Source organism: Lynx canadensis, chromosome B3 (assembly GCF_007474595.2).
Source record: "Lynx canadensis isolate LIC74 chromosome B3, mLynCan4.pri.v2, whole genome shotgun sequence".
In the NCBI taxonomy this organism is placed as follows: Eukaryota; Metazoa; Chordata; class Mammalia; order Carnivora; family Felidae; genus Lynx; species Lynx canadensis.
Window position 1 is genome coordinate 12,724,594 of NC_044308.2, and position 23,428 is coordinate 12,748,021.

At 46.2% G+C, this 23,428-nt stretch overlaps 1 protein-coding gene across 7 annotated transcripts in view; it reads left to right on the forward strand.

The window, feature by feature from the left end:
* Positions 1–778: 778 nt before the first annotated feature.
* MCTP2 (multiple C2 and transmembrane domain containing 2) overlaps positions 779–23,428 on the forward strand; it is a 238,322-nt gene continuing 215,672 nt past the window's right edge. For 2 of the 7 annotated variants that reach the window (XM_030317469.1, XM_036064278.1), the window contains exon 1: positions 780–896. The gene's annotated coding sequence lies outside the window, so the exon portion shown is untranslated. Of the gene's footprint in view, positions 897–23,428 lie in introns of all 7 variants that reach the window. The other 5 variants (XR_003969321.1, XR_003969322.1, XM_030317466.1 and 2 more) reach the window with 3 other exon arrangements.

A 23,428-nucleotide genomic window follows, 5' to 3' on the forward strand; every position in this document is an offset into this window, starting at 1 on the left:
GTAGACAGGGGCTCCTTAATCGAAGGGGAAAGAAACTGACCAGGCAGACATTAAGAGTAAACAGAAGAAGAGTTTAGCGTGAAGGGGAGAGGAAGGAAGAAAAAGAATTCAAGGGAAAGGGCCAAAGGGCAAATATTTGCTGAACTCCTTCGCGCCAGTCATCGGACCCAGCCGGCTTTAAGGGTCCCTGCGTACGAGTTCTCAGCGCACTGGGCACGGAGATCGGCCTAATGTTTACAGACGAGGAACCAAGGTTCAGAGAACAAAGAGCTCAGAGCATCTGGGTGGCCGCTTTGCACCCACAGTCGCGCCCACGTGGCACGGGCTGGATGTGGTGCCTGGTATCTCCTGCCAGGGTCAGGGTGGTAAACACGGAGGTTGCGCCCTCCCCACCGATCCCTTAGGGAGCGGTGGCACCCTGGGGCACTCCTCTGCGTATCCGCGAAGACACGGTACTCTGCGATGACAAGTTCGCAAGTCACAGCTGTCCCCTTGCCTCACTTCGCACTAAAACGCGGGTGAACTCCGCGCCCAGTCACCGCCACGCTGCTGGGACGCATCTTCCTTTTCTTGGCAGCCGGGCCAGACGAGGCAGCTCAGCGTGATCTCTTCCTCTTCGCCCCGCGGGTGCCCAGAGGCAGCAGCCGCCAGAGCCACCAGGGGCCGCGCCCGCGCTTAGGTGGGAGGTGGCTCCAAGGTGACGCGCGGCCACCTCCTCCCCCTGGAGGCGGGGCTGGCGGGCGGGGGCCAAGGAAGTCGCACGGCCCCGGAGGTGCCCTCGCCCCCGCCGCGTCCCGGCTGCTCTTCCGCCTGCGAGTGGCGGCCGCGGCGGGTCCCGGCAAGCGAGGGGCGCGCCTTGACCCCTCGGCAGCCCCCGGGGACGCAACCTCGGACAGGTGAGGGGCGGTGCGGGGCGCACCTGGCAGCGCGCGCGGGAGGGGCGCGGGGGCGCCGCCTGCTCTCTCCCGGGGTGGGCGTCTGTGCTCCCCACCGAGGTGAGAGGGGCTGGGGACCCTGAGGGCTCAGGATGGGAATCCAGGGAAACTCCTTCCCGGGACCCAGAAGGTGTGGCAAGGACGCGAGGCAGCGATCCGCGGCGGCTAGTCCTGGAGAGCGCACGAGGGGCGGGCAGCCTGCCTCAGGAATTCTTGGCTTTTGAAAAGGCACACCTTTGGCCCCCTCTGGGCGCAGTGGAGTCGGTCACCGCCACCGCCCGGGCTCTTTCTGCAGAGGTCAGCCCCTCATTTGGGTGGGGTTTGACGCGCTCCCTCCGTGGAGACCTGGAGGTTCTGCTTTGGTGCTCAGCGCAGCTGCACGACAGCTGAAAGCTTTAGAAGACTTGTCTGGGTTACAGAGGGGTCTCTCGCACGTTAAAAAAAAAAAAAAAAAAAATACGGTGATGGTGAACTTGAGAGGCGATTGCTTCAGCAGTTAGTTCCCCAGCGCTCTGTCCATTTGTTAGGCAAATTGGGGGCGCTGATGGCTTTTAGAGATGGTTGCGTTTCCTTACAGGGGTGAAAACATCTTAACGAACTTGTGTGCGTTGTCTGAGGGTTTCGGCGGCGTGTGGGTCCTTACGTAAGTGTGGGCTGGAAGTCACCTCGGCAAGGGCCACTTACGGCTACCAGACAGCTTCCAGGTGAACCCTAGAACTTTACAAAACCTGCTTCCCGAGAAGCGGAACTTCAGGCAGACAGGTCTATGGATTATGGTTTCCATTAGCGTTCATTTTTTGTTTGGGTCAGCAGCATTTGAATTCAATAAGTATTTGTTGTCTGCCTGTTAAGGGCGAACCTCTGCGGGAGCCAGGTTGGTGTGCTTTTGGTAGCACGGGTATTGGGACGAAGGGGGCATTTTAGGGCACTCATTCCTCACAGGTGGGTGTTTAGAAAGGGCAATGGCACAGGGACGCCTCTTTAATCTCTGCTAATAAGCATTTAAATGCAGGGAGAATGCAAATCTCTGAAGACTGTCATTAGCCTGGCCTGCCACCCACCCGACAGGGATGATCAAACCTGTTCTTTAAAATAAGATTGTTAAGGATCCATTCTGCGCCATGCACCATGCTGGGCACTTTATCTTGCTGCATAAAATACACACCATAGGTATTCTTCCCCCGGTACAGGTAGGGAAGAATTCAGCAATTTGTTCAAGGTTGTTAGAGCACCTGAGAGTGGCAGGTAACTATGTCCGAGGGCAAAACGCCTACTTTTTCACTACTCCACAGTGCTGTGAGGCCAACAGTGTAAATCTGGCAGATTGAATGGAAAATAACTCAAATTTATATTCGTAGAACAATCCACGTCCTGGGACTGAAGGTCACTGTCGTGTATGAGTGTTGCTTTTATTCTCTTTGTGTGGTTGAACCATGGTCAGTCTGGGACAAGAAGATGAACAGCTTCTTTTTTTTTTTTTTTAAATACAGAATTTATTATGTGTCTTCCTTAACATATTTTTAAGGACCCAACATATCCGACTGGGACAAGTCAGTAAAACTTTGTAGGCATTCCTTGTGTATTACGCATTGAGGTGACAGCCAGTTTTCATATTATTCATAGCTTTTAACATTTTTGCAGCTGGATTTCATATCTTCCAGGTGAATGGAATCCATCGTCGTCACCTAGAAAGGACTTTGTGTGTATAAATCTATAACCATACATGAATATACATAACATTTACTTTAAAAGATGTACCCATTTTTCCTTAAATCTCTAGAAGTATAGAGTACTGCAGTGTGCTTGTTTGGGAAGAAATCCTAAGATCCCAAGTTTAGTCTTTGAGTAAGAATGATCCATAACAGCTCATAATTTCTTTAAGTTCCTGTAAACCACAAAAGTGATTTTCAAACTGCAATTATACCGTAGAGGATGAGAATGACAATAGGCCTTTGAATTTTAAGTAATATTTCAAAACTTGCTTTCTTAAAACCTTCCTTATGATTGTGAGTAATTACACACAGAAATTGAGGGGTTTCGTGTTTAAATTATCTTAAGGTGTTGAAAATAAAGCAGTGGTGTTTTTTGTTGTTGTTGTTGTGTGTGTATGTGTGTGTGTTTAAGAGAGGCTTTTTGCCTGTGTTGAGACAATCAGGTGGGATCTTCTGCCTGGGTTGTGCCTGGCACAGTTTTTATTTTCTCTATCTTCATTTGACAGTGAAACTGATAGGCTGACAGCACACCTTGAAGTCCTCTTTAGGAGTATTTGAAATCCTGCTTAGAATGTGTTTGTAGAAGTGTGCGTGGCTTGGTGAGATGCTCTAATGAAGAGGCAGAGAGTGTTGAATTAGAGAAATTTCTAGAAAAGCCAAAGAGCCCAGGAGCAGAGTATGCGTGAGATGTGAAATGGGCAGATCTCAATTTTTCGATTTGGGGATGCTTTTTAGGAAAAATAACGCAAAATGTGTTAGGAAAGTGGACGCTTATTTAGAATGGAAAAAGAAATGATAACCATTTGCTGGAGGTTCCTGTCTTCTCTCCGCTGAGATCTCTCCAATTTTCCACTTCCTCTCCAGCTGCTTTTGGGGAGGGGTGCTTTTCCCTATTCTCCGCCCCCCCATCCCCAGTCTCCATCCTCTCTCTGCCCACAAAAGCACATCCCTACCCTCTGTGGCTCCTCGCTCCCCAAATTCACCTCTCCGCGCTGTGTACCTGCTGAATTTTGTGGTTCATATTGTGCAGATTGTTGTATAAATCCTCCAATCAGTGTTCTAGGTGTGTAGGATGGTTTAGTGTTGGTCTGGCTGTATTTCATGGACGCGAGACACACAAAAAACTTCCATGCTGTTCCACCGTCTTGGCTCCCGTCTCTCTGCTGAGATCTTTTTGGGCAGTTTACCAGAAATACTTACGCAAAAATGCTTCCTGATTGCAACCCTCTCTCCCTGAGAACACTTAGCATCTCCTAGCAGCTTGTAGCCCTCATAGAGGCCAGTAAGAGGCAGGAAGTTGAAACTTCACTACCTTCATAGAGTAAGAGACCAAGTTGTGGTTGGAGGGAGGCAAAGGACTCATGGTTGGCTGAGTGGAGTTGAGGCCGGTGGCTGGGGTGGGAGGGATACTGGTCTTATCGGGGACTCGGCATTTCATACCTAGTGATCAGTCTCAAGAGGAAGGCCCAGAGCTGGACTCCAGGACCTTTCAGTTTGCTTGGCTCTCCCAGTCACCATTTACTGAGGGTTTTCTCTGTCCCAAGCACTGACTCTGGTGAGGTCGTATTTGTCACCGAGCTCCTGGTGTCATGGAGCTGGTTTCATTATGACAGCACAGTGTTGTGGGTGCTGGCCTAGAGCCTGGAGGGCTCCTGATTGCTTGAACTGAGTTTGGAATTGTTGGTGGAGTTAGTGAGATGAAAGGGTCCAGGGTGGAAGGCTGTAGAAGGCCTGGAGGTTTGGACCTACACGCTTCCTCCATGGTTGCCGTGAGGCCCCCTTGGTTAGTGCTTCTCAACGTGTCCTTCCCGACCAGCTGAACGCACCCACTGGGATTAACTTCTTAGAAATGCACGTCCTCAGGCCCCATCCCGGGCCCCCCTGAATCAGAAACTCTATGTCTGGAGCATAGCAGTCTGCCCTCCTGATGATTCTGGTCTATGCCAAAGTTTGAGAACCACCGCTCTTCGTATTTACGAGCACTGGTAGGGCATAGATGGAATAAAGGGAGCATATAAGCTCATATATTAGGATTGGCATAGAGGTATCATTTATAGTATGATCACTGACATTTATTGAGCACCTAGATTGTACTCAGGCGTTGTGCTAAGAAATACGAACTCTTTTAATCATGAATACAACCCCACAAAGCGGGCCTGTTGACACTTCCATTTAATTTGAGAAAACCGAGGCCCAGAGACACCAGGGTAATGTCCCAGGGCACACAGCTGGAAGGCGGTTCAGCTAGGATTCAGGCGCCTTCCCTCTCTTCCTGCCCGGGAGAGTTTGCATCCGTGTCCTTGCTGTGGGCGGGCTTTGTCGGAGAGGCTGGAAGGCTACCTGGAATGGCCCTGTTTAACAACCCACGGTGATTTGCTCATCACTTGGGGTCAACAGGCTTTTCTTTAGGGACACATTGCCCGAGGACAGAGGAAGAATGGTGTCAGTCCCTCCTAGTGTGAATTTCTAAGGTTCCCTAAGCAAGTGGGCACGATTGCATATATACGACGAGTAACACGGAAGATGCCTCTTTCCCTGGCATGATTATGGGCTCATATGGATTTCTCCTGTGGGTGACTGTGGAAGGTGGCCTTGTTTTGGAATGTGAGCTTCATCTATTAGCATGGAGGCCTTTCTTCCAAAGGCCGGTTCCCTGCCCAGGACACAGAGGGCTTAAAGATGATGGTGTGTTTGTCCATCATGTCCTGGAAGGCATCTAGAAAACCTATGCTTGCTTTGCAAGGTCACGGTTGTTTGTTTGGTTGGTTTTTTTCCTGAAAACAATTATTCCCCATAATTTTGTACATTTTTTAAAAAGTTTATTTAATTGGAAAGAGAGAACGAGTGAGCGTGAGCAGGGGAGGGGCAGAGAGAGAGGGAGAGAGAGAGACAGGGAGAATCCCAAGCAGGCCCTGCACTGTCAGCACAGAGCCTGATGCAGGGCTTGAACCCATGAACCGAACCGTGAGATCGTGACCCGAGGAGAAATCAAGAGTTGGATGCTTAACTGACTGACCCACCCAGGCGCACCTGCAATTTTGTGCCTCTTATCGTGGAATACCTCCATCATTTCAGGCAGCATGAAAAAAACCAAACAAACCACACAGCTATAGATGTGAGTCCATGTGTGAGTGTATCGAACGATGGTTTGCCGTTGGGTGCGGACCTCAGGTTACCGTGTGTTCGGTTCCCGTCCGGAGACAAATGCGTAGACCAATGTTAATTTGAGTCTATGGCAGGCAGCGGAATGTAATTCTGAGAGTACTGGCTGTCTCAGCCATGCATTCGTTCATTCACATGGTCATTTGCTGCCTGCCTCGTCGCGCTAAGTGTTGATATCAGGCACTGGAAGGAAGTACGGTGGTCGCTGGACAGGTGTGATCCCCACAGAGGGATAGGGACAAACTCGCTGTGCAGTGCCTTGGCTGAATGGAGTCAGCTGCCCTAATTCTGGCAGTGAGTCAGTGGGAACGGAGTTAAGAAGTTATATTAGTTCAGGAGAGAGATTGCAGGGCTTGGCTGAAGGCAATAGGGAAGCAAGGGTGTTTGAAGGCTGGGGAGGTATCTTGGACGTGGCAGAGGTGACCAGGTGGATGTGGGTGATGGGAGAAAGGGAGTATGGGGGCTGAGGTTTGTGCCTTGGGCCCCTAGGTTGGTGCCAGCGTCGCAAGTCAGGACTAGATTGTTTTCAAAGAATAATAATGAGTTTTGTGGACACTGTGAGTTTGAAATGTCTGGCTGATTCCAGGGTAGAGGTTTGAGTGCATTGAATAATGCAGCTGATATAACAACTGAATAATTCAAGGGGCTGAGTAATATCAACAATTGAATAACGCCGTCTCTCCCAAGGAGAGGGCATAAGCGAGAAGCAGGTCGCAAAGGAAACGTGGACATTTCTCCTGGCAAATGCAGGATAGGAACACATTCCAGTTCCTTGGATGGGAAAGGTGAAAAAGGTTTACTTCCGCTCCTTCTTTAGAGGGTGGAGATAAATTCTCTGCTCACTTTGGCCTTTCACATGTTTGACAGCCTGGCCCGTGGGAGGAGGGCTGTGGGGTAGAACAGCAAACAAGGGCAGGAGAGTGACAAGGGGCTTGCTGAAAAGCTTGCTTTCAGAATTTGAGTCCATGTAATTGTCATAAGGTAAAATGCTTACCATCTATCCCCTTATTTTCTCTTGTTAAAAGCACTCATGTATCACACGTATATATCATGTTTATTACAGACTAACTCATTGTATCATTTGCTAGGTCATACAGGTTGGCCAATACTGTTTTGGTAGATGCTGCTGATGCCAATATTATAAGATTAATATCTGTGCAGAATATCAGGTGGGGTTAGGTGGTCAGAGTGGAGCCAAAGGCTTGTTTAAAGCATGTGTTACAAAGTGGTTGACATGAATAAGTATGTGTTCTTTTTATCCAAAGGCTAGTAATTGAGCCTATATTACAGGCAGTATGTGCTAAGGTTTTTGTTGTGAATCAGACAGGTAGCTCCCTGGCCCCTGAGAGTTTACAAAGATGCAAAGTCGGATAGCTTAGCAAGTGACTACAGTAAAGCTGTGCTGTTTGCACAAGGAGCTAGCCAAGTACTGAGGGGAGGCCTCCAGAGATAGGGCTGTTTACACTTAGTAGGAATGGTCAGCTGGCGTTAGCCAGTGGCGGGCAGAGATCCCTCTGGGCCGGGGCCCCAGCCTGGAGCCAAGTTTGGAAAGAACAAAGAGGTCGTTTTCAGAAGTTGCTGGATGAATGCTTTTGAGGAACTGCAAGGTTAGGAGCAACTGTGTCCATTAAAAGTCAGAAATCTTCACGGGAGGTTGTGACCTGATCAGGAAAACTAGAAAAAGAAAGTATCGAACCTACCTGTGTGGCTGTCACCGTGTTGGGATCCAAGATGCGAGCAAGGTGGCGCTACAGAAATAAAACAAAAACCAGATCGAACAAAAATAATGATTGCGGTGATAATGTAATAATTTGGGTTTTATTTATTTATTTATTTTTGGTGGTGGTCGGAAGGGGACTATTTTAGACATTATGAAAGATGTTGGGGTCTAGTCTGAGAACTTAGTATATCAGAAAAGGTCTCTAGGGGCGCCTGAGTGACTCAGTCGGGTAAGCGTCCAACTTTGACTCAGTTCACAATCTCAAGATTAGTGAGTTCGAGCCCCGCATCGGGCTCTCTGCTGTCAGCACAGAGCCTGCTTAGGATCCTCTGTCTCCCTCTCTCTGCCCCTCTTCTTCTCTCTCTCTTTCTCTCTCTCTCTCTCTCTCTCAAAAATAAACATTAAAAAGGAAAAAAGAAAAGAAAAGAAAAGGACTCTATATTACCGGGACCACAGTAACCAACATCATTGCTCTCACAGTCTTGACTAATGTAAAACATTCCATAATTACTGTACATGCAGGTTCCTAGGTTTCTAGTCTGAAAATGGCCTTTAGGATCAGTCTTCCACCTCCTGTTGCTTCCTCCTGAGTAAGGCGGGGCCCAGAGGTCCTGCAGGCTTGCGTACCTTCCCTGTCTGTCTGTCTCTCTGGCAGACCTGTCTGTCTTTGTTTGTCATCCCATTGACAGGCTTCACTTGGACAGAGATTCTTGTCTGTTGCTGGAAGAGGCCCTGTCGCGAACTGTCTCCATCCCTTCTCGAAGTCTTTGTGTTGGTCTCCGTCCGTATTTCCTCTTTGTTATGTTTGCCGTGCACTTTCTTCCAACACAGTTTAGTGTTGACGATTCTTGGAGGAATCTTGGGAGGAAGTCACTTTCAGCACTTTCAGGCCTGTCTCAACAGGCAGAATTTCTCTGGTATTTCTTTCATTCTCTTAGATCTATTTGAGCTGGCACAGAAACATTTAGCTTTTTTTTTTTTTTATTCATTTTGAGAGACACAGAGACAGTGTGAGTGGGGGGAGGGAAAGAGAGAGAGAGAGAGAGAGAGAGAGAGAGAATCCCAAGCAGGCTCTGCACTGTCAGCACAGAGCCCTGTGAGGGGCTCAAACTCTCAAACTGTGAGATCATGACCTGAGCCACAGCCAAGAGTCGGATGCTTAACTGACTGAGCCACCCACGCGCCCCCAAAACACGTAGCTTTAGGAAGGAAGGAGAAAGAAGGTTCTCAGGAAGTTTCCTCTGCTAATATTTGAACCAGAAGACATGGCAGAACGGAGAAGGTACATGATGAATTGTTTCTAAACCTCGTGAACTATTTATGTGATTAAACAAAAAGAGTTTGAACATGTAGGTGCGGCCCTGGTCATTAATAACAGATTGGTATATGGTTGTTTTATTAACTACTTCCTTTCTGACTTTCCACTTTGTGTCAATTTCTGCCTTTATCACCATGAACTTAAGATTATAAGTCAATGCGTGGGGCACCTGGGTGGCCCAGTCGGTTAGGCATCTGACTCTTGGGTTCGGCTCAGGTCATGATCTCATGGTTTGTGGGATCGAGCCCCGCAGCAGGCTCTGTACTATTCGTGTGGAGCCTGCTTGGGATTCTCTCTCTCCCTCTCTCTCTCTCCCTCTCCCTTATTATCTCTGCCCCTCTCCCACTCACACTATCTCTGTCTCTCTCCAAATAGATACACTTAAGAAAAAAGATTGTAAGTCAATAATTGATGGCATCGTTTTTGTGTTCATTGCCAATATATGCCTTTTCATCGATGTTTTCTCTTTTAGTGGAAGGTTTTCGTTTTCCCTGGTTTATAGAACATACCAACAAGTGCCAGCTACCTGACACGCTGAGCTGCTGGGTGACAGCATCATATCTCATTCTCAGGAACCCTGCTGGATAGGAGCCGTCCCCATTATACAGATGAGAACACTGAGAATCAGAGAGCAAGTTGTATAGGGTCACCTCGTTGGTTGGAAATTTAGTTTTTTCCCACTACTATTCCATCCCAAGAGCCAGGGCTATTTTAACCATTCCACTCTGACTTAGTTTCCGGCGAAATTGTTTCACCCTAAAACTAGAGAGTCTCCAGGACCCAAGACATCTACCATTCCAGGTATGTCTCTGTGTCGTGGGTTTGGAAGCAACTGCTTTGTGCTTTCCCAGGCTGAGTGCAGAGTTGCAATGCTTCGCCCCAGAGGCTGCTTTAAAAGCCACATCGATAAAGCTTTGGAATCCTGCTAAACCCTGTTCTGGAGACGGATTTGGCAGGATCTTGATAAATGAGACACTTTAGAGCAATTTCCTGCCAGGAGATTGTGAATACACGAAGCTAGACACCGTGGAAAGGTCTCTCTCTTTCATCTGACCCAAGTGATGCCTTAAACACATCATTGTTATAATAAATTTGTGTAGCAAAGCAAGCAGTCCCTTACGTGTAAACCCTACGGTTAATTCCACAGGAGAACAAACCCCTGAGAACAACTTCACCGTGTTTTATGTTTTTGAATTGATGTCAGCTTTTAAATATATACAGATGTTGACATTTTAAAGCCCAGATAAAATTCTTGTGGTGCTGTTGATTGGATCTGGGTGCTTTTTTGCTAGTGGTTCATGTATAAGCATTAGGCCCAAATGAGATCTTTCAGGGGTCCACGGTGCACAGACGCGGTTGATATTCTCGTTGATGGGGGCTTGCAGAAGCTAGAGTTACTCTTGCTGAATATTCTGCCTGTCCCCATGGGGACTTCTGAGATACCTGTTAGGAACCTTCCTTTAATCTAGATAGTCTGTGTTCTCTTGGAACACAGAAGGAAGTAGAAAATAACATATTTCAGGCTCTGTTCATTATACTTCCTTTAGGGCTGTATTTCGCCTTTCCGCTAAAGCTGCAGGGCATAACCAAAGTTGCCCAGCACCTGTACCCTCCTGTCCCACACACAGCCTCACGCACCTTTGAGTAAAGCACTCATCAGTGTTGTCTGTATCCATTCCAATTGGAAGTCAGTCATTTCATGATACGCGATGCATGATGAGCTGTTTTTGTTGCTGTTAAACTATGTTTTTAATGTTTATTTTTGAGAGAGACAGAGACAGAGAGACAGAGTGCGAGTGGGGGAAGGGCAGAGAGAGAGAGGGAGACACAGAATCTGAAGCAGGCTCCAGGCTCTGAACTGTCAGCACAGAGCCCGATGCGGGGCTGGAACCCACGAACCGTGATCGTGACCTGAGCCAAAGCTAGACGCCTAACTGACTGAGCCACCCAGGTGCCCCCTAAACTGTTTTTTGATATAAATTTTGCTGAGCAGTGCTGGGTGTCTTGTTGGTATGATTTTGGTGGTTTCTCTGGTTTGTAGTAACATCCTGAATCTGGCCAGATAGAAGACCAGCCCCTGGTTATGAAATTTTCTGTTGTTTTGTTGTTGTTGTTTTTTGCTAGTGGCTGTGGGTTAAAGTTAACTGTCTTAGTGCTTATAAATCATTGGTTTTATTGCTGCTTTTAACATTTCTTGATAAGGCATGTATGAAATACTATAGAGCAAAACTGCTTTTACGTCCATATGTATATTTGCACTATGTGCTGGTCTATGAATATTTTTTTTTTCTCCTGGAAATCAGCATTAGAAACTTACTAGTTGTTCCCTTATGAAGATGGTCTAGTCTAGGCTGGGTCACTTTTCATTGTGTGCCTCTGAACAATTACAGTTTCCTAAAGGCATACCTTGAGACAGATCTTGCCAGGGTTAATTGGATGGTGAAATTACAGGCCTTTTTCTGTGGTCCCTAAAATGTCACTTAAAAAAGCTCATCCTGGGGCGCCTGGGTGGCGCAGTCGGTTAAGCGTCCGACTTCAGCCAGGTCACGATCTCGCGGTCCGGGAGTTTGAGCCCCGCGTCGGGCTCTGGGCTGATGGCTCGGAGCCTGGAGCCTGTTTCCGATTCTGTGTCTCCCTCTCTCTCTCTCTGCCTCTCCCCCTTCTCGCACTCTGTCTCTGTCTCTTTCTCTCAAAAATAAACATTAAAAAAATTAAAAACAAATCAATGATAACAGAGAGGAAAGTGTCCAAGTGCTTCTCTCCACTCAGTAAGCCTCCCTGGAGACCATTGCGGGTGAGGGTAGGCAAAGGGTGGGACCACTTAAGAAGCTCCCACCCCAGTACAGCAATGATGGAGTTTCACACTATGACTCCCTTGACTCACCGTGACTCAGTTATTGGGAAGGGCCCCGATTTTGGACTCAGACACATCCCAGGCTCAGATATCAGCTCTGCCATTTTTAGGACGTCAAGTGTCTCCAGAGCTCTGGTTTCTCACTTGTAAAATGGAGTTGCACGCACGTCAGTGGGGGTGATGTGAGTATGAGTAACGATCCCTGAAGAGTGCCTTGTATATAACGGATCGTAAATACATTCCTATTCTTCAAGGAAAAGGAGGAGGCTGGCTACTTGGCCATAGGTAAGCCTGCAGCAGACATTTGGATAAGCGAGTGCCTCCAGTGTGACGGCAGCTTTTGCCCAGAGATCCGACCTCTCTGTGCTGTTGCTGTTTGGTTCTATGCTGCCTTCTGTCCAGAAGAATGAGAAAAGATAGGACAGACAGCATGCATAGGAGCTGGTAGTAAATTGCAGCATTTCAGAAATTAACTGGAGACACATTCCAGGGAGCAAGAAAGCTGACCTCTCCTTCCAGTCCGTTTTACTCAACCTGAGGCTGTTATTTTTAGAGTTGAGATGCTACCCCCTCCTTTTTTTTTTTTTTTTTTCTTTTCTTAACTTTAGATTTTTACTTTCACTTTTAAGGCATTCTTCCCTTTTGCATTTTAAAGTAAGTCTTGACGTGAGAAAGCTGGTCTTGGGCATGCACGCATTGATTGCATTTTCTTGGTGATTCCAGTATCATTTGATGAGAGCCCCGCCGCTCCTTGGGGAAACCAGACCGTGTTTCCTAAGTATATGTGGATGAATTAATACCTCGGAAGGTTGACTTTGGAAGGTGACACCTAATCAATGGCTTCGTTGGGTTCATAGCCTACGTTTCTGATTGCTTAAAAAGAGAGGGGAAAAAAAAGTATTGATTAGCCAGGATTTCGTGTTTCGATGGAGCCATAGAGAAAACAAAAGCAGTTCCTGCTTTCAAAAAAGTATAGCTCCGTGGAGAGTCGAGATAGATCTTCCTGAAAAGATTATTAGAGGCTCCCTCTTGGGAGCAGAGAGGGTTTTAAAGTGGGAGGGCTAGTTCTGTTTGGACTGAGAAGCGGAGGGAAAATGTGGCTTGGGTCTGGGGAGGAAGTGACCCTCAAAGTCAGGCTGAGGTCGCTGGGGAGAGAAGGGCACTGTTTATGTCTGTTCCGCCCACACTGCCTGGCCTCCTGGAATTTTGCCGGTAGGCCCTTTACTGTGCTGCCCCTTTTAGGAACGACGTCTGTGAAGCAGGAAGCTGGGTGATAGAGACCGAGGGAGGGACAAGGTGGCATAAAGAATGAGAACGTAAAGTTGGGCTGCTAGGCCTGCGCGTGGCTCTGGTACCTGTGAACCGTGTGACGTTGGGCAAGTCACTTAAGCTTCCTGTGCCTCAGTTTGCCCATGTGTGAAATAAAGCTTCTGATAGTATCTACCTGATAGGGTAATGAGGATTCAGCGACAACATACCTGCAATTTGATAGGTGACGCCCCGCCTGCTGTTGTTTTGGTAAACCTCGATGGCGGGAGGCTCCTGTTAGCTCTAAAGAACTAGAACGTGTCATGTTTGCTGACCCTAACGATTGCCTCGTATTTAAAAACGCACTTGCATCATTTTAGCGCCACGGGGAGGTTTGTTTAGGATGTTTCTGATCGCTCCACGCCTTTTTCTAGCTGGTAGTCTATGAAATGAGCTGCCAAGTGCACGCCATGAGAGACCCCAGACCGTTGGGTGAGTTCATTTGGGAGCTATCCATCGAAGCTGTGCTGAGACAGGGTACGCTTCATCGAGCTGGCGCTGACATTGATGGGATCCAAGACGTGGGGGAAAAAGAAATCGATACAACCTTTTTAAAAGATAGATGGTTTTAATATGGATAATAGTGTGCTTTACCTTTTCATTTGAGAGATGCGGCTGTAATGGAATGCCATATAAACGCTAATGCGCGCAACTTCCTGATAGTGGGTAACCCCTTTGGGCATTGAGATAAAAAGTTCAGTGATCTGGGCACATGTCACTTTGATGTGTCATAACAGGTTGAGAAACATCGTCTTCAAATGAACCATTAATGAACCTTTAATCTGTGTTTAAAAAAAACCAAAACTTTCTTAACACACAGGCTTGGTTGTGTGTATATATATGATTCGTTTTATTTCACTCACAGGAGTTTTCCACATTTGCTTTAGACATTTGAATTAGTTTGCAGGTGATGGAATGCACGTAAATCACTTGCTTGTGCATATGTCTTGAAGGTCTCCGCTGTTGTCTTTTCTTCTCTTGGGGACGCTAGCTGTCTCAGGACCGAAAGTGATCTCAGCTTACTGAAATCCAAATGTTGATGGGAGGAGGGAACGGTAGCTGGCCTTGTAGACCTGCAGTCATGCCCAGTTTGGGGGCCCTGGAGCCCTTGGTGGATAGTTTCAGTGATCAGTTTATGTGGGCTCCTTTCTTTGCTGGAGTTGACGGGCTTCGTTGTCAACTTGCCGATCGCAGTTTCGTAAAGGCGATACGAGTAGATCGTTCCATTATGAAATGATTGGGGAAACCCAGATGGGAGGGTGCAGGCAGATAAAATGTGCCCCATCCTCAGCAAGAGGAGCCTCTAAAGAGGGCCTCTAACAAGGCTGTGTCAGGACTGGCCGCCATTACTGATTTAATGGTCTGTACCCAGTGCATGGAAGCTGCCCGCACAACTTATCACAGAGCAATAAATATGTTACCCAACATCAGTTGAGAAAGAAACATTTATTAAAAAGCTTAATACAAGTGGAGCTTTTTGGGTTGATGGAATATACCAGTCTCTGTGCAGGCTTAGAGTTCTGGTAAATATCCTGTCACGATAGTAGTAGAAGGAATCGCCCTCCGAATGAATTCGTTCATTCCCATTCCCTTCAGACTTAACTGCTGTGTGCCAGGTACTGTTCTAGGTGCTGAAGATGCAGGGCTGAACGAGGCAAACACAGTCTCATTCCCTCAAAGGACTTCATTATTATGGGGGGGGGGTGGGAGTGGATGGGGGAAGACCAAATCAATTAATCAGCTAAGTTGGAGGCCATGATGAATGTCAGATGTGACAAGAGATTATGGCGCAGAAGTGCAGTTTCATACTAGAGGGCCAAGGTCAGGGCAAGGTTGAGGATTCGGGTTAGGGTTAAGGTAAGGCTCCCTAAAGAGGCGATGGTTGGTCTAGACCTGAAAGGGCTAAGTGTTTGATCCCTGGGAGAACAGATTATGTCACTGACAGGTCTGAACCAACAAAACAACGTCCCTAGACTTTTACCCCAAATGTTTGCTGCACCCATTTCCCCCTCGTTGGGGGCTGCTACTTTCTCCTTCGTGCAAGTGTTACTGTCAGACCCGGTACGACTGAACATCATGCAAAGGATGACCACTCCTGGGCGGGGTCTTCACTGTGGGTTCAGTGAGTTATCCTCCTTGCTCACAGCCCAAGGTGACAGAACTTTGCATCCGACAAGAGCTCCTTCTGTTTTTACTTGCCCATCACATGGGCTGGTAGGGTGAGCCCAGGGCTGTGGCGAGGTTTGCCCTAGCTTGCCTTTCATGGCTAAAACATACATGATTTCACATGATGCTGTTAGCTTTTTGGAAATGACACACTGTCCTATTCTCACTCGGTCGAGATTTTACCCACTTGGGCGGCGCCTGGGTGGCTTAGTCAGTTAAGCGTCTGAGTTTGGCTCAGGCCACGATCTCATGGTTTATGATTTCGAGCCCCATAGCAGGCTCCGTGCTGGCAGTGCAGAGCCTGGTTGGGATTCTCACTCTCTCCCTCTCTTTCTGCTCCTCTCTCCTCGTGCTTTCTCTCTCTCTGTCTCAAAATAAGTCAATATGAAAAGAAGAAATAAAGTAAATACAAAAAAAGATTCCGTCAACTGTGTCAAGATACGTGCTGGAAATTAGAGCTTCATCTCCTTTCAGAGTGACTCTTTTCAACTATGGATTATTTGTAGCCTTTTTCTGTCAGTTACGAGGCTTTGAATTGTATCGGGTATTTACAGAACATGAACCAAAGCAGCCAGAGCAGCTTTGCGATGGTGCGAGTGTCTGACTCAAAATCCTTTATGTTCTGGAAACTCGACCCTGCCACAGGGGCCTCAGTTGGTTCTCTGTTGATTAACTCTAAGTACAGAGCAGTGTATTTTGTCTCCTTCAGGACAGAAAATACTGGTAATACAGAATTAAAACTTTATAGGAAGGCAACAATTTACAAAATATTAAACCCAAACCCAGATGCCGTTCAAACACTTGTGTAGATAGATATTTATACAGGTTGTTTTCCCTCTGGAAGTTTCTGTCCTGTATGAGATAGTGAACATGAAAACAGGTAATGGCAAATAAATAGGAACTCTAACAGCCTAATAACGGAACAGATGAACTAAATGTCTGTCGTAATTCCCTGATGCATCTGCACCAGGTGAACGAAGTGACTGCATTCATTTTTAAGAACTTATTTCTAGAACATTCTAAAGCTGTATGCCTGGGTTTTACTCTCTTGCCTGTTGGAGCAGAACTAATTAGCTCTGTCGTGTTTTGAGTTGCCAAGGCCTCTTGAGTTGATCATTCTGAGGAAAGTCTTAGAATACTCTTGATTCTTAGATAGGATTTATGTTTTTGATATTAGTGCCGAGAGACAGATGGCAGTTCGCTGGCATAGAGCCACTGCTCCCTTTTCTGAAGCCCGGGGCAGATACTCATGCTGATGACTTTGTGTTTCCCGTTGAGTCTCAGAATCATTTGCCATAATCGTTCGTCAGGCCACTACCATCAGTTGATCTGGGTTGGCCATCAGAAATGTGGTTGTCATCTAAGATGATTTTGGACTGAACTTTCCCTTTCTGTTGGAGGAAAGTGCACAAACACAGAGCGTGAGTGGGGGAGGGGCAGAGAGAGAGAGAGAGAGAGAGAGAGAGAGGGAGACACAGAATCCGAAGCAGGCTTCAGGGTCCAAGCTGTCAGCACAGAGCCCGACACGGGGCTTGAACTCACAAACCGTGAGATCATGACCTGCGCTAAAGTCAGATGCTCAAGCGACTGAGCCACCCGGGCACTCCAGCATGGATTTTCTTTAATATACTTGAAATCTAAAAGTACATTAAGGCAAATCACTGGACTCTCCATAGAACTAACACCATGGAATAGCCTTGAAAACAAATTTATCTAAGTGGATTTATACCTTACGATGGGGGAACTGAGAGTTGTGTAGTTTTCCTTTTATTAACTCAGTGAGGGTCTGAACTCATGCAGACATGAACTCTGCAAGGTGAAATCACTGAGAGAACAGTCATAAAGTTAAGAGAAAACTGGCCTGAAATAATATATTTTGATTTTTTATGCTTATTTATAGAATTCAACATGAAGGGACCAAGATAGCACAATCGACACACAGCATAGCCCAACACCTTTGGTACAGAAATGATCCATTTTGGGGGAAAAGCTGTCTCCATTGTGTTATTTTAAGTTTATTTATTTATTGAGACAGAGAGAGAGAAAGAGAATCCCAAGCAGGCTCCAGGCTCTGAGCTATCAATGCAGAGCCCGAGGGGGGGCTCGACCCCACAAACTGTGAGATCATGAACTGAGCTGAAATAAAGAGTCGGACGCTTAACCAACCGAGCCCCCCAGGCACCCCTCCATTGTGTTATTAAATGTGCATTGATGTTGAGTGTTTATAGAGTGAGAGTCAGTAGAAAATGTCCTCATAGTCAAGTTTTAGCAAATATTTTATCCAAATGATAAGCAATATGTTGATATATATATAATGACATAAGAAGCGTGGCTAGGGAAAATGATTTGAAAGCAGTGGCCCTTTGATTGCCAGTGGATAATACGGTGGAAATTTCACGTGCATATGTAGGCTAGAAGCGTCTCTTGAAAACATCGGGCCACCTCTAGCCCTGTGCTGTCTCTGTCTTTCCTCGGTCTCCACCACCACTCAGCCTGCATGTATTTTTTTCCCTTTTCTGGCACCCGTGGTCCCCTGGGGTTCGGACCCTGCTGTAGGAACATATGTCTTTTTATTTCACCTAATGAACCTCTTAAACCTCTTAAACGTACCGCTTTACGGATCTGTGTACTCACTCCGGCCTCATCACTTAAGTGATAAAACTTAATGTAGATTTTGTTTCAAATGCTGGTAAACTAAAGTTTACCATCTTAACCATTTTCTGAGCACACAGTTCAGTCCTTAAATCCATTCACATTCTTGGGCAAGTATCACTACCCTCCGTCTTCAGAACTGTTTTCATTTTGCAAAACTGAAACTCTGTACCCATGAAACCACCATTTCCCATCTTTCCCTCCCTGCAACCCCCACCCCCCAGCCCCTGGCAACCACCGGTCTGCTTTTTGTCTCCACGAATGTGACTATCATGTGGTAGAGTCCTTAGTGTTTGTCCTTTTGTGACAGCCTTATTTCACTTAGTATAATGTCGTCGCGGTTCATCCATGTTGTAGCAGGTGTCAGAACTGTCTTCCTTATAAGGTAGAATAATACTCTATTCTATGTATGTACTACCTTTTGCTTATCCATTCATCCAATGATGGACTTGGGTTTTTTCATCTTTGGCTATTGTGAAGAATGGTGCTATGAAGATGGGTTGGTACAGAGAGCTCATCAAGTCCCTGCTTTCACTTCTTTTGGGAATATAACCAGAAGGAGAATTGCTGGAACATATTATAAGCCTGTTTCATTTTTGGAGGAGCCAGTATCCTGGTTTCTTTCTTTTTATTTTTTTAATTTACATCCAAGTTGGTTAGCATATATTGCAACAATGACTTCAGGAGTAGATTCCTTAGTGCCCCTTACCCATGTAGCCCATCCCCCCTCCCAGAACCCCTCCAGTAACCCTCTGTTCGTTCTCTGTATTTAAGAATCTCTTATGTTCTGTCCCTCTCCCTGTTTTTATATTATTTTTGCTTCCCTGCTCTTATGGTCATCTGTTTTGTCTCTGAAAGTCCTCATATGAGTGAAGTCATATGATACTTGTCTTTCTCTGACTAATTTCACTTAGCATAATACCCTCCAGTTCCATCCACATAGTTGCAATGGCAAGATTTCATTCTTTTTGATTGCCGAGTAATACTCCATTATGTATATATACCACATCTTCTTTATCCATTCATCCCTCGATGGACATTTGGGCTCTTTCCATACTTTGACTATTGTCGATAGTGCTGCTGTAAACATGGGGGTGCGTGTTATCCCTTCGAAACGGCACACCTGTATCCCTTGGATAAATGCCTAGTAGTGCACTTGCTGGGTCACGGGTAGTTCTATTTCTTAGTTTTTTGAGCAACCTCCATACTGTTTTCCAGAGTGGCTGCCCCAGTTTGCATTCCCACCAGCAGTGCAAGAGAGATCCTCTTTCTCCGCATCCTCGCCAACATCTGTTGTTGCCTGAGTTGTTAACGTGAGCCATTCTGACAGGTGTGAGGTGGTATCTCATTGTGGCTTTGATTCATTATCCTGTTTTCTGTAGAGGCTATAGCATTTCACATTCCCACTAATCGTACCTAAGGATTCCAATTTGTCTAGGTCCTCACCAACACTTGTTATTTTCTGTTTTTCTTAATAGTAGCCCCCTCGATGGATGTGCGGTGGTATTTTATTGTGGTGTTGATTTGCATTTCTCTAATGATTAATGATGCTGCATATAACTTCTTTTTAAAAAGTGTACTGAAGGTGCCAGACATAACCTTTTGAATTGTCATTGAAAGACAATTACTCGGAGAGTCAAGAGATCTGGATTCTAGCCTTATCTCTATGCTAATTAGCCGGTTGACCTTCCGTTCCATTTGACAAATGTTAATTAGGCCTCTGCCAAGTGCTGATAACCACACTGCAGTGCCAGAGAGAGAAGAAAATTTAACCGTAATTTTTCCATTCATGTCTCTGGTTTATAGTTTTTGTTGTTTGTGAAAATGAAATAGCTTAAATCTTCTCTAGGTTTTTAACACGTAATTTAGGTTGTAAGTATAACTCAGACTCTCTTTAGAGGAGATAGGGTTGCCTACCATAAAAATAAGACACGAAAACTGTAACTTAGAGGCGCCCCTAAATTAGCCTTTGTAATTTTCTGTGCTGTTTTCCCACTCCAATGCACCAATAATTACAATGGCCACAGTGTCTCTTTGGGTTCCTTAATTCTTTTTAATTTAGATTTATGACTGACTTACCCAGAAGAGAGAGCTGGTGATCCCTAGTTAGGGACGGCAATGCAGTCTGTAGGTACAAGCACGGATTTTGTGGTTAGGGAGAAACTGGTTCTAGTCTTTACACGGCCGTGTATCAGTGGAAAAATTGCTTAATCTTTATAATCCTTGGTCTTTCTCTCATGTTTCATGGAGTAATTTTACCCACCTTTGTTATGGTTGTGAGGATTCAGAAAACTCAGACAAAAAGAGTTCAATTCAGTGCGTGCCTACAGTCACCACACAACAAAGGGTCCCAAGTTCTCACCTACCAACGAATTACCCACTGGATTTGGAAATTTAACAAATGTGGCCGGTGTGTGATTTCTGGAGGTAATTGATTCATATTTGGGTGACGTTGAGATCAACACAACTCGCCTTTGCAAATGTTAAGAAAACAGATTTTTATATTCTGCTAAGGACTAAGTTACAGATATATTTGTTGAATGGATGAATGAATTTAAGCCATCATACTTGCCCTTATGAGAGTAAACATTGGTTTGCCATTGATCACAACCTTAAATGTCGGAAGACTCTTCATTTAGAAATGAAGGACTTTACCAGAGAGAATTTCCAAACTCTGTCACATTGCTGTCACATTAAACAAGCGTTGCTATACTCTTTCTCTAAAGCTTGAAGTTCTCAGGTGGGTTTAACCTGACCTTTTTATAAAAGGTGTGTTAGGCTTGGGAAGGGCCAATGAATATGCTGTCAGGCTTGGCAAAACTGGGATTTATGTACGTTTGACTTTTTAGAAATTTCTGATTGGGACGTCAGACGCGTTGTCCCCTTTTTTCCCCCCTAAAGACATTTGGTAGATCATATTGATCCGTATTTTCCAAAATAGTTCCGAACATTTAAAAACAATTTTTTTTAACGTTTATTTATTATTGAGAGACAGAGAGACACAGAGCGTGTGCAGGGGAAGGGCAGAGAGAGAGGAAGACACAGAATCCGAGGCAGGCTCCAGGCTCCGAGCTGTCAGCACAGAGCCCGACGCGGGGCTCGAACTCACAAACCGTGAGATCGTGACCTGAGCCGAAGTCAGACGCTTAACCGACTGAGCCACCCAGGCGCCCCAATAGTTCCTAACATTTTGATCTTTATAGCGACACACTAATTTTCTTGGTGAGATGATCAGTCTAGTCAGGGCTGTTGACAGAAATGATTTCAAATATACCTTTAGGGAAGATAGCTAAATTTCAAGTTGGGTCAGGCAGGTACTTTGGAGACCTAAGAGCGAAACGGGATTAGAAGATCTCTTTAGAACTGGTACTGTTTTTAGTAGAGAGCTGGCTTTCTTCTCTCCATCTGAGATCTTTGGTAATAGCATCAATTTAGATATGGAGGGCTAGAAAGTTAATTTTTTTTTTAGCAGTTTTATTTTTGACAAAGCACTCCTCACCATCTGATGTAATAAATATTTTAAAGATTATTTATTTGTACCTGTTTTCACCAAATAGTGATACATCCTATTTAGATAAAGAACTCCAAGAATGGAGTGTTCCCCATGGGGAGTCCTTGGGGTGATTTGGTGGGAAGCAGTGGAGAAGGGCTCTGGGCTTATGCAGGACAGTTTTAAAAAAAAAAATTTTTTTTACGTGTATTTATTTTTGAGAAACAGAGTGAGACAAAGCATGAGCGGGGGAGGGGCAGAGAGAGAGGGAGACACAGAATCTGAAACAGGCTCCAGGTTCTGAGCTGTCAGCACCGAGCCCAACGCGGGGCTCGAACCCACGGACTGTGAGATCATGACCTGAGCTAAAGTCGGATGCTCCCAACCAGCTGAGTCACCCAGGCGCCCCTGCGTGACATTGTTTAGGTTGGGAGGCTATTATTGAGTCACTGGCAAGGATCAGGAAGGGAAAAACTGTCTCAGGGATTGGGGTCTTTTCTGTGAGTGGGATTCTCAGCAGAGCAAAGAACCTTTTCCAAAGGAAGCAAGACCTTCCCGTTTTCTTATTTCCTGAATGGAGGCAGTGGGCGGTGGGTAATGTAAGCTGTGGTGCAGCCTTTGGCATTTCCAGCCGTGGGATGGATCCATTGTTACGGAAATCTGAATAACCAGAAGGCTAAGAAGGAAAAAGCAAATAGCAAACAAAAGACCCTTTGATCCTTCACCTGAGCTGGTCTCCCTCAAGTCCTGCCGTGGCTTCTTCGCAGCTCACTTAAAACCTAAAGCCTTGGGGCGCCTGGGTGGCGCAGTCAGTTAAGCGTCCGACTTCAGCCAGGTCACGATCTCGCGGTCCGGGAGTTCGAGCCCCGCGTCGGGCTCTGGGCTGATGGCTCAGAGCCTGGAGCCTGTTTCCGATTCTGTGTCTCCCTCTCTCTCTGCCCCTCCCCCGTTCATGCTCTGTCTCTCTCTGTCCCAAAAATAAATAAACGTTGAAAAAAAAAAATTAAAAAAAAAAAAAAAAGAAAAAAACCTAAAGCCTTGGGGGCGCCTGGGTGGCTCAGTCGGCTAAGCGTCCCACTTCGGCTCAGGTCATGATCTCCCAGTTTGTGAGTTCAAGCCCTGCTCTGGGCTGACAGCTCGGAGCCTGGAGCCTGCTTCAGATTCTGTGTCTCCCTCTCTCTCTGCTCCTCCCCTGCTCACGCTTGGTCTCTCTCTCTTTCAAAAATAAATAAAAACATTAAAAAAAAAACAAAAAACCTAAAGCCTTTGCTGGCCCCACAGCCATCTCTGACATCACCTCCTCCCACCACCTGCTAGATCATGCAGGTCTGACTGTATTGACCACTCTGCTATTCCTACGCTAGAGCGGAGCACGCTTCTGGGCATGGCGTGGACTCTTCCGTGTGTCTGGAATCATCTTCTCCAAATAGCCAGGTTATTCCTTTTTGTCACTGAAGTGTCTGCTCGTGTGTCACCACCTCTTCTCTGAAATGACTCCCATCTTCCCCTCCACAAGTACATGCCCCCCCCCCCCCAGGAACACAAGCTTCCAGGGAGCCAGTCCCCTGTCTGCCTTCGCTGTTGAACTGTGGAATAAATAAGAGGTCAAGTCAGACTTGGAAAGCTGATCCTGGGAGTTCATTCAAAAGAGGGACTTGCAGAGTTCACGATGGATCAGATCGAATTCAACCTTATCCTGCATACGTGTTGCCCCCGCAATAGTGGTGTGTGAATTTACCGCAGTGACCTGGGAGATTACAAAGAAAAGTCATTTTGTTTTGGGGAACTTCACCATTTAAAGGATATTTATGGGGGTGCCTGGGTGACTCGGTCTGTTAAGTGTCCGACTCTTGGTTTCGGCTCAGGTTGTGATCTCACGGTTTGTGAGTTCAAGCCCTGCACGCGCTGCGTTCAGGTTCAAGCACTGCATTGACAGCCGTGGAGCCTGCTTGGGATTCTCTCTCTCCCTGCCCCTCCCCTGCTTGCGCTGCCTCTGTCTCTCTCAAAATAAACACACTTGAAAAATTAAGGGTATTTATGGTCTTTTCTGCATATTGACCTTTCCTTGGGCTCCAGGGTCACGAGGGCTTCTAACTTCTGCATGTTATTAC